The following is a 14,199-nucleotide window of genomic DNA, read 5'->3' on the forward strand; positions in this document are numbered from 1 at the left end:
TCATCATAAGCATCTGTAATCAGTACTTATAGGTCCATCGTTTTCACAGGATACTTGAATGCTCATTCTGGTGTTTGATTTAATGCAAGTTCAACATCAATTTTTTTTTTTAATGCACTAAGGGTGCCCCTTTTGCTTATGTATACAATGGAGAAGCCAACAGAAATAGGAGACAAGATTAATATATATATAGATAAAAGTTTTACACCACAATGTACGGTATCACCCAACCTTAAAAAGATGGAAAACTTTCCATGCCAAGCTGGTTGATTTGTCAACATTTTGGGCAGTACCAGGCTGTCCATCACTCCAAATTTTCAAACCATATTGTATTGCCCTGCATATCTTATCCCTAGCTTCAGCTTTGTTCAAATACAAAATTACAAGAGCAAGTTCTGCTCGAGTTGCATCCGGAGTACTCATCTTTTAACCTAAATTCACCTGCTAAGTCAAAACATCAGCGTTCATTTCAAGAGAAAAGCAAAAAAAAAAAAACATAATGAGGTTATAATGTAACATTAAATAAACATAATATACATGTAGAGAAAATTACATTGACCAAAGCAACAACAATAAAAAAATTAAATAAGAACCAAATGAAAAATCATGCTTTCTTGCCATTAAATAAAATGATATTTACTGTCCAAATCAAATGAAGCTAGCACGAAGTCAACTTGTTCCCAGAATCAGATATACAATCAAAGCTATTCTTAATAACAGTAAGCAATAGTTCCATGCTATTCAAAGTGAAGTATTAGACACTGCAGGGTACAGAAAAATGCTAATAGCCTAGTTATTTATGGTCCAAATAACATATTCCAAATCATGGTTTACTCTCATTCCCACAACATAACTAACAATCAAAAGAATCACTCTCCTTCAGAATCATTTTGAGAATTAAAATATATTAAAAGTAACAAATCGAAATATAATAGAACAGAGAGTTTCATTTTAAATAAAATGTTTTATTAATCCACTTTTTACTAATGGAAAAAGCAAATTGATATTTTATTTGAGATTGTTTATTGTTTTCTAAATAAATACTCTAAATGAACCTACACCATCATGCCACATTTCAACGTACTGGTGCAACACACACCACATTGATCCATTTTCTAGATCAAACTTAGCTACTCAGGAAAACTTGAAGTAAATAGAACTTTGCCAAAGTACAAATATACCATCATACATGAGCACGATGTTCAAACTATCTGTAATTTTACTCTCTCCAACAGTGCCCCCAAAGATTGACAACAAATCAACAAAATTGACTATTACCCAACTCATAAAATCCTTAAATCCCAACTATTTCAGCTTTGATACAGAAATCCCCCATTGCCATTTGGCTCTGCTAAAGGCATACTCTGTTAAATCAAATGAAATCATGTGTTTTCTCCCCATGTTAACCTATGCCGTTCTTGGGCTTCCTCTACTCTCATCCCTCCTTCAATCTAAATCTAACCATTTTTTTTTTATTAGTGCATCAGACGGTCTTCAATGCAAATGACCACATCATGTTAGATACTTTCCCGCATCATTACCTTGAATTGATCCCACCTCATAACTCCTTCAGAATCCGATTGTTTCCTATTCCACATATTCTAGTATTACCACTCCTTCATATTAAAATGCACAAATATAAATGAGCTCTATTAACTAATGAAATAGAGAACTTACTCCCAAGGATCATCCCCCACTAGCAGAACGTCATTCTCATGATCCACATACACGAGTTTCCAGCCTATCCTCTGTTGGTCCTCCAATTGTCCCTCTATACCAAACCTATTAGCCAAATCTTGTTTAAGCTCATTGATGGCTGAGTTTCTCTATCTTGACTCGTGTCTTTTAACATCATTGATGGCTGATTAAAAGACAATGGGTTGTTATTCTGCTGTAAGTGGTCATTCTGTGACAAGAAAACCGAAGTTGGTGAAGATGATGTGTCCAAGGATAAAGTTTCTACATATTTTTTTCTCAACTTTTCTCTCACATGTTTTAAACAACCAAGATTTCAACCAACAAACATGTAGTATGCCATGGGTGCTCAAATTCAAAATGGAAAATAAAAAACCAGCACCCTCCCATTAATAAGAAGCCAACCAGTCAATGCAATCTAACATAGACACAGATCAAGCATCAAGACACTCTCTTCAGCAAAGGAGAAGGGCACATATGAAACAGGTTTTAAGCATTTGGGCTATTCCACATCTTCAAACTATCTATGATTTTTATCCACCCAAATAATAAAAAACAAACATAGTGGCACAGGTTTCCATGCTTTCCTCTGCCTTTTGCCCACAAAACTCCCATTTCCACCCAAGAAGGTTCCTCTCATTGAAGAAGGATTGACCTAAGCAGTACCAAAAAGAGATAATAAAATCTTATAGGCTCTTAGGTGGCTCTAATCATGACCTTGCCATTAAATTAACATTGGTCCAAAATAGTAGCATCACCCTAATTTATTTGGTCCAGCTTGAAAACCATTAAACCATCACTTAACTTTTAAACTAGCTACAGGTTTTAAAATAGCTTTCAAAATTCTTTAACACAAAAATCAAATGAGACATGATTAGACTGATGCTCTGAGATAGTGCAAGTGCTTTTACCTCAAACCAACTCCATTTTGACCGAGTATTGCAAAGAATACTCTCTGTCACACAACATTCGTCTTCCATTCTGCACCTCAGTTTTGTCTCTCATGATCCACCTACAAAATTAATGGACTTATAGTGAACACCAAATTCAGAAGAAAAATGCAAAATCAAACTTTACTGCCAGCTACTGATCAAAGTCTCAAACAATGAAAAATCACAAAGAACCATTTGCAGCAGATAAATGGGAAAATATTATACAGATGCTCCTACATGAACCCAAGTTGCACGTTTTGATATAGGAAGCTTGCTTACCCAATGTAGGCTCCTTTTTCTAGGGTGCTAGAATGGGTTGCCTAGTAGCAGACCTAAGCCTCTGCATTTTGCAGGAAATGGCTGCATGTAAGCACGGTTCCACATTTCATTATAAACAGCACAAATCAGCAACACTCCAAGAACTGGCTTCGGCGACTAGCTTTTAAAGTAGTTGAAAATTTTCCATTAAAATGCATGCATCAAATGGGATGTTGCAATATAGTTATCAAACTATGATCACACCAAGTCTGATGTGGTTGGGTTTGAGTTCAGCTTTTCTAAAAGTACCATCATACAATAACATTCATAAAAATTAGGTTCAGGTTATGTCACTCTTACACTATTTTGTGATTCAAGGTGAGCATATGTTTTCTAGAACCTAGTCTCAAGCCAGCCCATGTATGGATAAACCAAATCAATTGTCAGCATCAGCATACCAGCAGATCTGATTCCTAAGAGTTCAGAAGGCCCTCAAATTCCAAATCCAAGACTCACCAGTGAGATCATCTTAACTCTCCTATCCCTTTTTGAGCCAGTCTCCAAATACATTATCTATGTTCATCGAAATGGGTCAAATATTGGTCAGTTATCATAGTTGCCATGCATTTTACAGCCCATGTCCCCGAGATATACACTTTATCTTACATTGAGAACAAGGACATTCATGCCATCCTTGCTGCTGACATGTACAATTACAGATAATGTTTTTTTACTACCTTGTGTTTGGGTGAAATTGGATAGGGTACAAACTTCTCAACCAAATAAAGTTGGTTTGAGTGAAAGTATTTTAAATTTCTTTCTTTCAAGTTTAACCATAGTTAAAAACAAATGACACATTGGATTATGAATCAAATCTGGGATCTAACATTAGACCTTTTTCACATGTCCTGTTTGCAATTTTTCATTTTATATGCTAGTATAACTTGCATGCACACTGAACAGATGAACTTTTGAGCAACTTATGCAGGTAATGTATTTCTCGTTAAGCATACTCCTAATATTAGAAGCAGATGGGGGATGAGCATGCATTTCAGTAACATGACAAATGCTAAGCATACTCAAATGCAACTCCACCCCCCAAACACATACATATCCTTTAAATGGGAGTATTGCTTACCTTGCTAGTACCATCGATTGAGTTCATCCCCATATTGATTCCATGTCATCACTACTGTCAAATTTTCCCCAAGTTGGTTCATCAAAGCTCTTATCTCCTTAAAGCAAAGAGTCTGTTTACCTTAAGGTAGTACCTAGGGTCCCTTAATGTAGTACCTAAGGGCCCTTAAGGTAGTACCTAAGCTACAGTCCCAAGAAACCATTGGTGAACCACTTGAGGAATGAAGAGAACCACATAATGGGATGGTCCAAGGGTCACAAAGGAAGACCCGAGGCTTGGGAGAGGTTGAGTTCAAGTTTACCTTAAGGTAGTACCTAGGGTCTCTTAAGGTAGTACCTAAGGGCCCTTAAGGTAGTACCTAAGCTACAATCCCAAAAAACCAATGATGGACCACTTCAACACTGAAGACAACCACATAATGGGATGCTATAAGGGTCACCAAGGAAGACCCGAGGCTTGGGAGAGGTTGAGTTCAAGTTTACCTTAAGGTAGTACCTAGGGTCTCTTAAGGTAGTACCTCAAGCCACTTAGGTAGTATCTAAGGGCCCTTAAGGTAGTACCTAAGGTACAGTCCTAAAAAACCTTTGGTGGACCACTTCAACACTCAAGATAACCACATAATGGGATGCTCTAAGGGTCACCAAGGAAGACCCGAGGCTTGGGAGAGGTTGAGTTCAAGTTTACCTTAAGGTAGTACCTAAGGTCCCTTAAGGTAGTACCTAAAGGCCATTAAGGTAGTACCTAAGGGCCCTTAAGGTAGTACCTAAGGTACAGTCCCAAAAAACCTTTGGTGGACCACTTCAACACTCAAGAAAACCACATAATGGGATGCTCTAAGGGTCACCAAGGAAGACCCAAGGCTTGGGAGAGGTTGAGTTCAAGTTTACCTTAAGGTAGTACCTAAGGTCCCTTAAGGTAGTACCTAAAGGCCATTAAGGTAGTACCTAAGGGCCCTTAAGGTAGTACCTAAGGTACAGTCCCAAAAAACCTTTGGTGGACCACTTCAACACTCAAGAAAACCACATAATGGGATGCTCTAAGGGTCACCAAGGAAGACCCGAGGCTTGGGAGAGGTTGAGTTCAAGTTTAGCTAAGGTAGTACCTAGGGTCCCTTAAGGTAGTACCTAAGGGCTCTTAAGGTAGTACCTAAGGTACAGTGCAAAATAACTTTGGTGGACCACTTGAGCACTGAAGAGAACCACATAATGGGATGCTCTAAGGGTCACAAAGGAAGACCCGAGGCTTGGGAGAGGTTGAGTTCAAGTTTAGCTAAGGTAGTACCTAGGGTCCCTTAAGGTAGTACCTAAGGGCTCTTAAGGTAGTACCTAAGGGCTCTTAAGGTAGTACCTAAGGTACAGTGCAAAATAACTTTGGTGGACCACTTGAGCACTGAAGAGAACCACATAATGGGATGCTCTAAGGGTCACAAAGAAAGACCCGAGGCTTGGGAGAGGTTGAGTTCATGTTTAGCTAAGGTAGTACCTAGGGTCCCTTAAGGTAGTACCTAAAGGCCATTAAGGTAGTACCTAAGGGCCCTAAGGTAGTACCTAAGGTACAATCCCAAAAAACCATTGGTAGACCACTTGAGCACTCAAGAGAACCACATAATGGGATGCTTTAAGGGTCACAAAGGAAGGCCCGAGGCTTGGGAGAGGTTGAGTTCATGTTTACCTTAAGGTAGTACCTAGGGTCCCTTAAGGTAGTACTTAAGGTACAGTCCCAAAAAACCTTTGGTGAACCTCTTGAGCACTCAAGAGAACCGCATAATGGGATGCTCTAAGGGTCACAAAGGAAGACCCGAGGCTTGGGAGAGGTTGAGTTCATGTTTAGCTAAGGTAGTACCTAGGGTCCCTTAAGGTAGTACCTAAAGGCCATTAAGGTAATATCTAAGGGCTCTTAAGGTAATACCTAAGGTACAATTGCAAAAAACCTTTGGTGGACCACTTGAGCACTCAAGAGAACCACATAATGAGATGCTCTAAGGCTCACAAAGGAAAACCCGAGGCTTGGGAGAGGTTGAGTTCAAGTTTAGCTAAGGTAGTACCTAGGGTCTCTTAAGGTAATACTTAAAGGTCATTAAGGTGTACCTAAGGTACAGTCCCAAAAAACCATTGGTGGACCACTTGAGCACTCAAGAGAACCACATAATGGGATGCTCTAAGGGTCACAAAGGAAGACCCAAGGCTTGGGAGAGGTTGAGTTCATGTTTAGCTAAGGTAGTACCTAGGGTACCTTAAGGTGTGAGCTTTTAAATAGGATATATTCATTGTCAATTTATTTTCATGTCAATTTATTTTTATGTCAATTTATTTTAATTGATTTTTTTTTAGAGGGAAAAGGTGTCCATGCCCCTTTTTTGGATCATTTTTAGCCAAGTCTTCACAACCTAAAATTTGAGTTATGAAGGATTGAACAATTAGACAAACACCTGCACTTGACACTCATACCCCAACCCATGCAACATACTCCACAATCCTTTAGAAGCACATTAATCAAATTCTCTCCTAGGCACAACAAAAGTCTTAAGAAAACTAATCAAAGTAAATTCAAAAATATACATCAAACTTCCACCAAACAATATGAACGTATTTCAGAAGATGATAGACATACAAATATGAATTCTAGCTTTTACGAATAAAGGATAATACCAACAAGAATAATTAAAACATAAGTCTCTACATACCTAATTAAAACATAAGTCTCTACTTACCTAATAAAACCTAAGACGTAATAAATATGAACCTGATCACTGATTTAAATAAGCTACCTAGATATGTATCATTGATTTTCACACATTTTAACCAAGCCTGCAAGCGTACATGTTTTCTTACAACACAAAACTAACAGGAACTAGGAAACATTTTGATAATTTCATCATTTCTTTTTTTTTTTTTTCTCTCTCTTTGATTGGATTGATGATTTCATTTCTTTTCTTAAAAACTCTTTCTAGTGCATTCATGGAGAAAAAGCCAAGAAAACTGTTTTTCACATTTAAGTTCTCAAAAAAAAAAAAAAAAAATTATTCCTGAAAACAATTTAAAATTTTATTTAAGAAAATTTTTAAAACATTCCTTAATGCCTAAGCAGCCATTTATTGTTGCAAAACATGTCATTGGGAAAATACAAAAAAGAAACATAAGATCACTAGTAAACAACCATTTAGGGTGTTGTATTGAATTTCAAATCCAATTAAGAGATAAAAAATGTGCCATAAACCTTAAAAGCAGCTCAAAATATTATATACAAGCCTAGTCCCTTCTTGTATCTCAAAAGCCCGTGAAACCAGAGGCAAAATCCTAGTGTTTGGGGCTATCACTGGTCTAGTATCTAGCCATACTTCAAAAGCCTGTGAAACCAGAGGCAAAATCCAAGTGTTTGGGGGAAACCCATGTCGAGTCTGCTTTCATAGTCATGTTTTGCCTAGAGCAACATTATCAACATTGTCACAACCCCAATATTTTGGAGCTACCCTGTCTTACTTCTGCTCTTTATCTCCTTATTCTCCCTATCCTTATTGTTTACCATTAATTCTCTGAGAGCCTCGAGAATCCTTTTAGCAAAGGTGGATAGGCAGATTCTATTTGATCAAATTCCTAAGAAATTATACTAACTTACCATTGCTTCATTCATAAATTCGTATAAGCTAGTAAAAAAGAGATATTTGATCCCTGTATTAGTAAGGAGACTTTTGAGGAACATTGGACACGTATCCAAGAAGTTTATAGTCTGAAAATGTTAGACCTAAACACGACGTGTAAGAATTAGAATAGTTCCCAATTCAAAAAATGTCTAACATCAATGATGGATCCCCAAAATTACTCTATCAACCAATTAATAAGGATTTTCCAAACCACAAAAACGTAATAAATCTCGATTCAATCTTCTAAAGAAAAACTAGTTCAGCCCTATCGAGAATATTCTCCACAAACTAAGGACCATTCGGATGAAAGAAAAATAAAATGCTTCAGAATGGTCCATTTTGTTTAGCATTTTCTTCTCTTTTACTTCAAAAAATCCCCAGGTGTATGTAATCACAGATTCAATAACCAGAACACACCAATTTCATAGCACCGACTGAGGAAAAAGAATACCTTCTGGACGAGTTTCTTCATATTCTCGAAATTGTTTGCCAAAGTATACATCAGATCAATCGGGATTGAGACATAGAAAGCGAACTTTCCGATTTCCAGGATTCCCTTTGAAGTTCCGATGGAAGACATTTTCGTGAGGAAATTACGCAAGTGAAAATTTTTTTGGGCACTTTAAAATTGGAGCAAGTGAAGCAGGCGTATTAAAAAGGGAAAGTTGTGATTGCAGGCTGCTATGGAAGATATATGGTTTTGAAAACCCACGTATCTGAAATATGAGAAAGATTTGATTGAAGGGTTGTCGACCGAAATGCCGCGACATGAAGAGGTAGCTAGCAAATTCAACGAGGGGCTTGTGGGAAGAAGATGAGAAATTTAGAAATTGGGAATTTCCTGAGATAGGGTTAGGGCAAAATGACGGGAAGAGAGAGAGATTCCTGGTTCTCGGGTCGGGTTTCTTTGTGTTCTGCTGACATGGGAGAATTTGCTGATGACATGGAGAAATTTAGGGGCAATCTGGGAAGAAGAAAAGTAAACAGGACATAGTCCATGTTTTGAATATTATTTTACCTATTAACAGTGACATCTCATATTTTATACACTTGGGTTTTCAAAACCATATATATTCCATATCAAGAGCCCAAAACCTAACTTTCCCATAAACTTTTTACTAAATAGAAAAAGCCAAAATATGTAACTTTTTTTAAATAAAAAAAATAACATATTGATTTTTCTTTACATTTTAATACTTAATAGAAATAAAATACTATAAAAACAAACAACCTAATATTTAACACTATTAAGCATTAAAGTTTTATTTAGAATTAAGTAAAAAAATAAACATCACCTAAGCTTTCAAATATTTTTTTTATTAAGAACCTTATAGAACTAGGATTGTTATCCTTTTTATTATTATTATTATTATTAGTATAGGAATCTATACATTATTAGCTTTGAATCATCCTTAATCTCCAGACTGAGGAACCCATTATTTCAAGCAATTAGCAAGCCATTTATTCAAAGAGGTCCAAAGGCCAAGGTCCATTTCCTCAATAAGATCAACACTCTTAACCACCAAAACTCTCATCCTCAGGGATCTCATTCCTTCAAGGAAACTGAAAGCACTAAATTTCAAAACAACAAACCCACAAAAGACAATCTAAATCCAAGGGGTATGTTTGGTTTCAGAAAGTTCAAAGAAAATGCGAAGAAAAAAAAAATAGAGAAGAAAGAAAAAAATGAAGAAAAATAAAAAAATAGATTTTAAGTCAATAAAATATTGTTTTTCAAACTTGGAACTTCTCATTGTCTAGACTTTTCTTACATATCTAATATATATTTAGATTGCATTTATCGAAATTCTGAAAATCCGCATCCCTAATCTATATAAATATATAATTATATTAAAACTACATATAACTAGAAGGAAATAGTTTTATTTGAATTCAAATGCCAAAATAATTTTACATCATACATAAACATGAGAAATCAACAGAAAATTACAGTAGACCAGTGCTTCCAAAAGGATTGTTAGTTTGAGGGTGAGCAGTAGTAGTGTTGGGGGAAAATTACATCAAATGCTGTTGTTGCTGGTGGTGGTAGGTAGGGTATGAAGCCTGCTATTGAGCCATTGCTGCAATTTGAAGTGTTGGAGGGGCGACACCACCAAATGTTTTAGATATATTTGAACTGTTATGATACACCTCATAGCATTCTACTGCTCCTTATAGGCATGATTACTAGAGGGAACCTGATACACAGCAGATAAGCTCTCAGTTTCCAGTTTTCTTCTTCAACATCATGGAAGAAAAAGGCATGATATAGATAGTCCTTTTCCAAATTATGCATGTGACATAACAACAAATTCTACAATAAAAAAATTAGTTTAAAAGAATAGCTTATTAGTAGTTTTAAGCATGTGAGGGACATCTCTCTGCCTTCTTTGTTTCTTGGACACCTCCTTGATACCTTATCTACCAAGGTAAATGTTTTAACTTCACCAAACCTGTCCATATGTTTAGTTCAGATATGTGTACAATTGTATTGACAGATTTTAGAAGAAGCTCTAACCTCTATGTCACTTGTAGGAGCTGCATGCTGGTCATTCAATAGCCTAATCAATGAAAAATATGGATGAAGTAATACAACACCAACAAAAAGTAAAACTATATTAAATAGTTAAAAGTAAAAACTGCATGCTGCTGATTCAACAAAACTGTAATTCATTTCAATACCAATTGGTTCTCTTTTTGCAAGATCCATGTCATAGCAACTAATAACTATCCAAAGCAAATAGGGGTCGGGAATGCCATGCAGAAAATACAACCAATGATGGAGAACAACATGAAAAGCACCCTACAAAATATTCTGAAAGAAAAAAGGAAAATTATTCCATAATTTAATTTTAGCATTACATATTTTAGTTAGAGCCTTTTTAATGCTTTATTAGTTCTCATAGTTTATTTTTTTGTTAAAAGGCTATTAAGGTTTACGTGTTGAGGCTCACCACAAGGACTGACTCTACAAATTAGCCTTCAGGCTATAGGCTCCAAGTCAACTCCAGCTCCAAACATAGAATGCTAAGAAGATAATCAAGAAAAGAAAGAAGAGGACAATCTCAATACCACTGGATGCTTAAGTTCATTGACAGCATGCATGCCTGTGTGCTCAACAATTGCAAACCATATGAAAGCAAAGCCCTTGTTCTTCTGCGTAAGGGTATTCCTCAATTGCAGATGCATCATGAGCAACAGCATTTAATCCCTGAAACCATTCCAAACAATAAAAGGCAACTATGAGTGCTATGGAGCATGTGTGAGAATAGAATTGATCCTACTAACATTAGTAAATTCTCAAGAAATATGTTTAGCTTCATCAGATTATGTAGAAAGAAGAAGAAGAAGAAGAAGACCTCATCAGATTATGTAGAAAGAAGAAGAAGAAGAAACCTATGTCACCAATAACTTTTTATAACCCGGAGTTTTTTATGGAATTCAACAAATGCCTTTGTCATTAGCTCCTCTGCTTTCCTCAGCTCCTCCTTGCTGAATGACGAGTTGGATGTTGAAGTGGAGACAATGCCCTTCGAAGTTGATATTGGAGTTTCTGGTTCCTAAGAATATCCCTTCTATGACAAAAAGAAAGGAAAACCAAGAACAAATCAAAATTTAGTACTTTTTTTCATCATATTTCTTCAATCCCGTTCTTGCTTTATATAAAAAGGTAAGAAATTTGAAATCTGTAGGGCATGATTGAGTCTTTTCTATGAAAATAATTTTTAAAATTAAGTTTCTGAAAATCAAAAAAATAAAAATAAACACAGATTTTGAAATTTTTGATTGAAAATATGTTTGCTAAGATCAATTTCACATAGATGTTTTACTAGATGGAAATTTTGTTTGTTTATATAAATTAAAATTAATTTTGAAAAAAAAAAAAAAAAGAGACAAGAACTTGTCTCATTTTTAAACTAAGTTTTTCTTATTAATTTTATTGTTTTTCTTATAAGAACTTGCATCATATGAAATATTTTCCATGTGGGTGACTACATAGAAAATGCATCAAACTTAACAATAAACCAATTATCAAATTTGTTAAATATAAAACCAAATAATAATAATATAGATTTCTACGACTGAAATGAAAATCTGAGCAAACAATTTCCCCTTACTAGGCCTTCTGCCATTGTCCTGATGATCAAGCCACCTCTCTGCTGGGCCAGAACCACCACCTCCTGCTGCTCTAAACCCCACCAGTGATTCTCCACCTTGATCCGAAGAGCAATGAGAGCATCCATTTGCTTGTTCAGCTCCTCTGCCTCCTTTATCACTTCCTCCTCCCCTTTATAGAGTTGGATTATACTATGTTATCTTTTTTTTTTTGTACTGTTAAATAATAAGATTTCTATTCTTTCTTGTTTTGTTATTTGTGATATTAAAGAATAGAAATAAGAAAGAAAAAAATTCGGTTTCCCCTAAAAAACCCAATTTTGCTATCTGAACCTCCACCAATTCTAAAAAACTGCAGAAAAAAAATTCCATTATTGACCAAAATACAGAAAATTCACAAACCCTGAGATAAAATTTAGGGGAAAAAGAAAAAACTAGTTAGGAATTTTTTTAATTAAAATTTTCAATTATTGTCAAAAATATCTAATTGGTTGACAATCATTCCCATTGCCACTACAGACTAAACTACCATTAAACCCCAATCCTCTATTAGATTGCTTAGAATATAGAGGAAGAGAAGGAAAAACAAAGTTTTGAATCCTAATTTCCAAATTCCAGCAATAATCACAAGCCAGTTAACTTTCAAAATCCAAAACCACATGACTAATAAATATTCAACGTTGTTGCTTCCAAAAATCAAAACTACACAACTAATAAATATTCAGCGAGAAAAAGAAAAAAACATGATGCTTAGATTTTCCAATATCCCAAAACCTATAAAGCAGATAGTACGCCAAATTAAAAACTAAACTTGAAAAATCACGATATATAACACTTTTTTTTCCATTCTGTAGCTTTATCATGTTTTAAGCAAGTTGAAGACAACCCAAGAAGTATTATTTCATATGGAAACAGAACTTGCTAATGCTAGAGAATCTGAATTCAAGGCTATGAAACAAGCAAAGCTGATGGAAAATGCTGCCAACATGGAAAAAGGCAAGACTGATGAGCTTCTAAAGCATGTCTCAGAGTTCCATGAAGTTATTCTTCATTCAAAGCTGGCTGCTATTGAAGCAGAGAAAGAGAAGTCTGCAGTTCTATGTGAGAAAGAGGCGGAGTTACAGTTAGTGACAGCAACTTTGGCTCAAGCACAGGAACAGCTAGAAGAGTTGAGGAAACAAACAGAGATAGTGCAGTTTCTGGAAAATGAGCTCCTGGCTAAATCGGAATTTATTGAAACCCTGCAATTTGAACTTAAAGAAGGCAATGAACTTACTGTGTATCTGCAAAAGCTGCTTCTGATGCCATCAACAATTTAAACAAGCTATAATTAGATTTTGAAAGGCAGGAAAGAGAGAACTCAGAACAAGCAGTATCCATTAACTCACTGGAAATGGAGCTTAATCAGTTTAAAATAAAGCTTAAGAATGCAAATGAGGAGGTAGGGCGTTTAAACTGTGATGTTGAGATGCTTACAGGGGAATTAGAGAGGACAAAAATAGAGGTGGATGAGATTAGAGGAAGGGAGAATGAAGCTCAAGTTGAAATAGCACTGCTGAAATCTGAGGTTCACAAAGGGAGGTCAAAAATTGCAGCAGCAAAGGCAACTGAAGCAAGGGCTGAAAGTATTAAGTCCGGGCTATACAGAAATACTTCACAAACAAACATTTCACAAATCATGTCTAATTAATTAATTAATTGATGAAGTGAAAGGCTAATTCAAAGAAAAAATGAAAACCTTAAAGCTGTTTTATTAGGACACCATCACTCACTGATCTACTTTGACACCCAAATAAACCAATAGCTGATTTAAATATCTTGAGTTCAAACAAATAAAAGAGGTACCGGTCAAAACAAATTTCCTTAACATATTTCCAATTTATTTCTCTTTTATTCTTTATTCTTTATTCCAATATTCCAATATGAACCCACCACAAAAATAAATGCCCTTAAACATGCTAGTGCTATTAAGTGAGACAAGAGTGCTTCCAAACAGAGCATGAATGGTGGAACACATTATACAGGTAGCTAGAATATTTTTTATATCAGAATCCCAGCAGTATTGAACATCCCCTATTAAGGACTCAGATTTCTGTAACAAACAAGATGAAAATGAGTAAGCTTGTAGCAACATTATTCCACTAGTACTAGACTTGGGTTTAAATATATTTTGCACAAATGTTTGACTGGATTTGATGGTGTAAAAAAGTAATGGCTTAACAAGAAACCCATGCTGGATTATTATAGATGAGGCACACAATAGCATCCACTGTGACAATTTAAAAATCCATAGCTCTCCCACTTCAAACCCAAACTCAATCATTTTCACTCAATTAGAACTCATTGTTTTTATAACATCAAGCTTAGCCACCAAAGTTCCCTCGACAATTCCATGAACAATCTTCAGGTGGATGTTCCCA

At 35.7% G+C, this 14,199-nt stretch overlaps 2 long non-coding RNA genes across 8 annotated transcripts; both read right to left on the minus strand.

Moving 5' to 3' along the window:
• Positions 1 to 154: 154 nt before the first annotated feature.
• On the minus strand, positions 155 to 8,672 carry LOC117921674. Of its 5 annotated transcripts, none has more exons than XR_004652406.1 (4): positions 8,115 to 8,672; positions 2,907 to 3,066; positions 2,607 to 2,707; positions 155 to 441 (listed from the first exon to the last, which is right to left on the minus strand). It is a non-coding gene; the product is annotated as an uncharacterized LOC117921674 (long non-coding RNA). The 5 variants fall into 5 exon arrangements; XR_004652407.1 differs by having other exon boundaries at positions 2,907 to 2,987; positions 8,115 to 8,663; XR_004652408.1 differs by having other exon boundaries at positions 2,907 to 2,967; positions 8,115 to 8,658.
• An 855-nt stretch (positions 8,673 to 9,527) lies between these two features.
• On the minus strand, positions 9,528 to 14,193 carry LOC117921518. 3 transcript variants are annotated; one of them, XR_004652367.1, is made up of 3 exons: positions 11,782 to 14,193; positions 10,182 to 11,238; positions 9,528 to 9,861 (listed from the first exon to the last, which is right to left on the minus strand). It is a non-coding gene; the product is annotated as an uncharacterized LOC117921518 (long non-coding RNA). The 3 variants fall into 3 exon arrangements; XR_004652369.1 differs by lacking the exon at positions 9,528 to 9,861 and having other exon boundaries at positions 9,868 to 10,874; positions 11,023 to 11,238; XR_004652368.1 differs by lacking the exon at positions 9,528 to 9,861 and adding an exon at positions 9,868 to 10,116.
• Positions 14,194 to 14,199: the final 6 nt, after the last annotated feature.

This window comes from Vitis riparia, chromosome 9 (assembly GCF_004353265.1).
Source record: "Vitis riparia cultivar Riparia Gloire de Montpellier isolate 1030 chromosome 9, EGFV_Vit.rip_1.0, whole genome shotgun sequence".
Classification (NCBI taxonomy): Eukaryota; Viridiplantae; Streptophyta; class Magnoliopsida; order Vitales; family Vitaceae; genus Vitis; species Vitis riparia.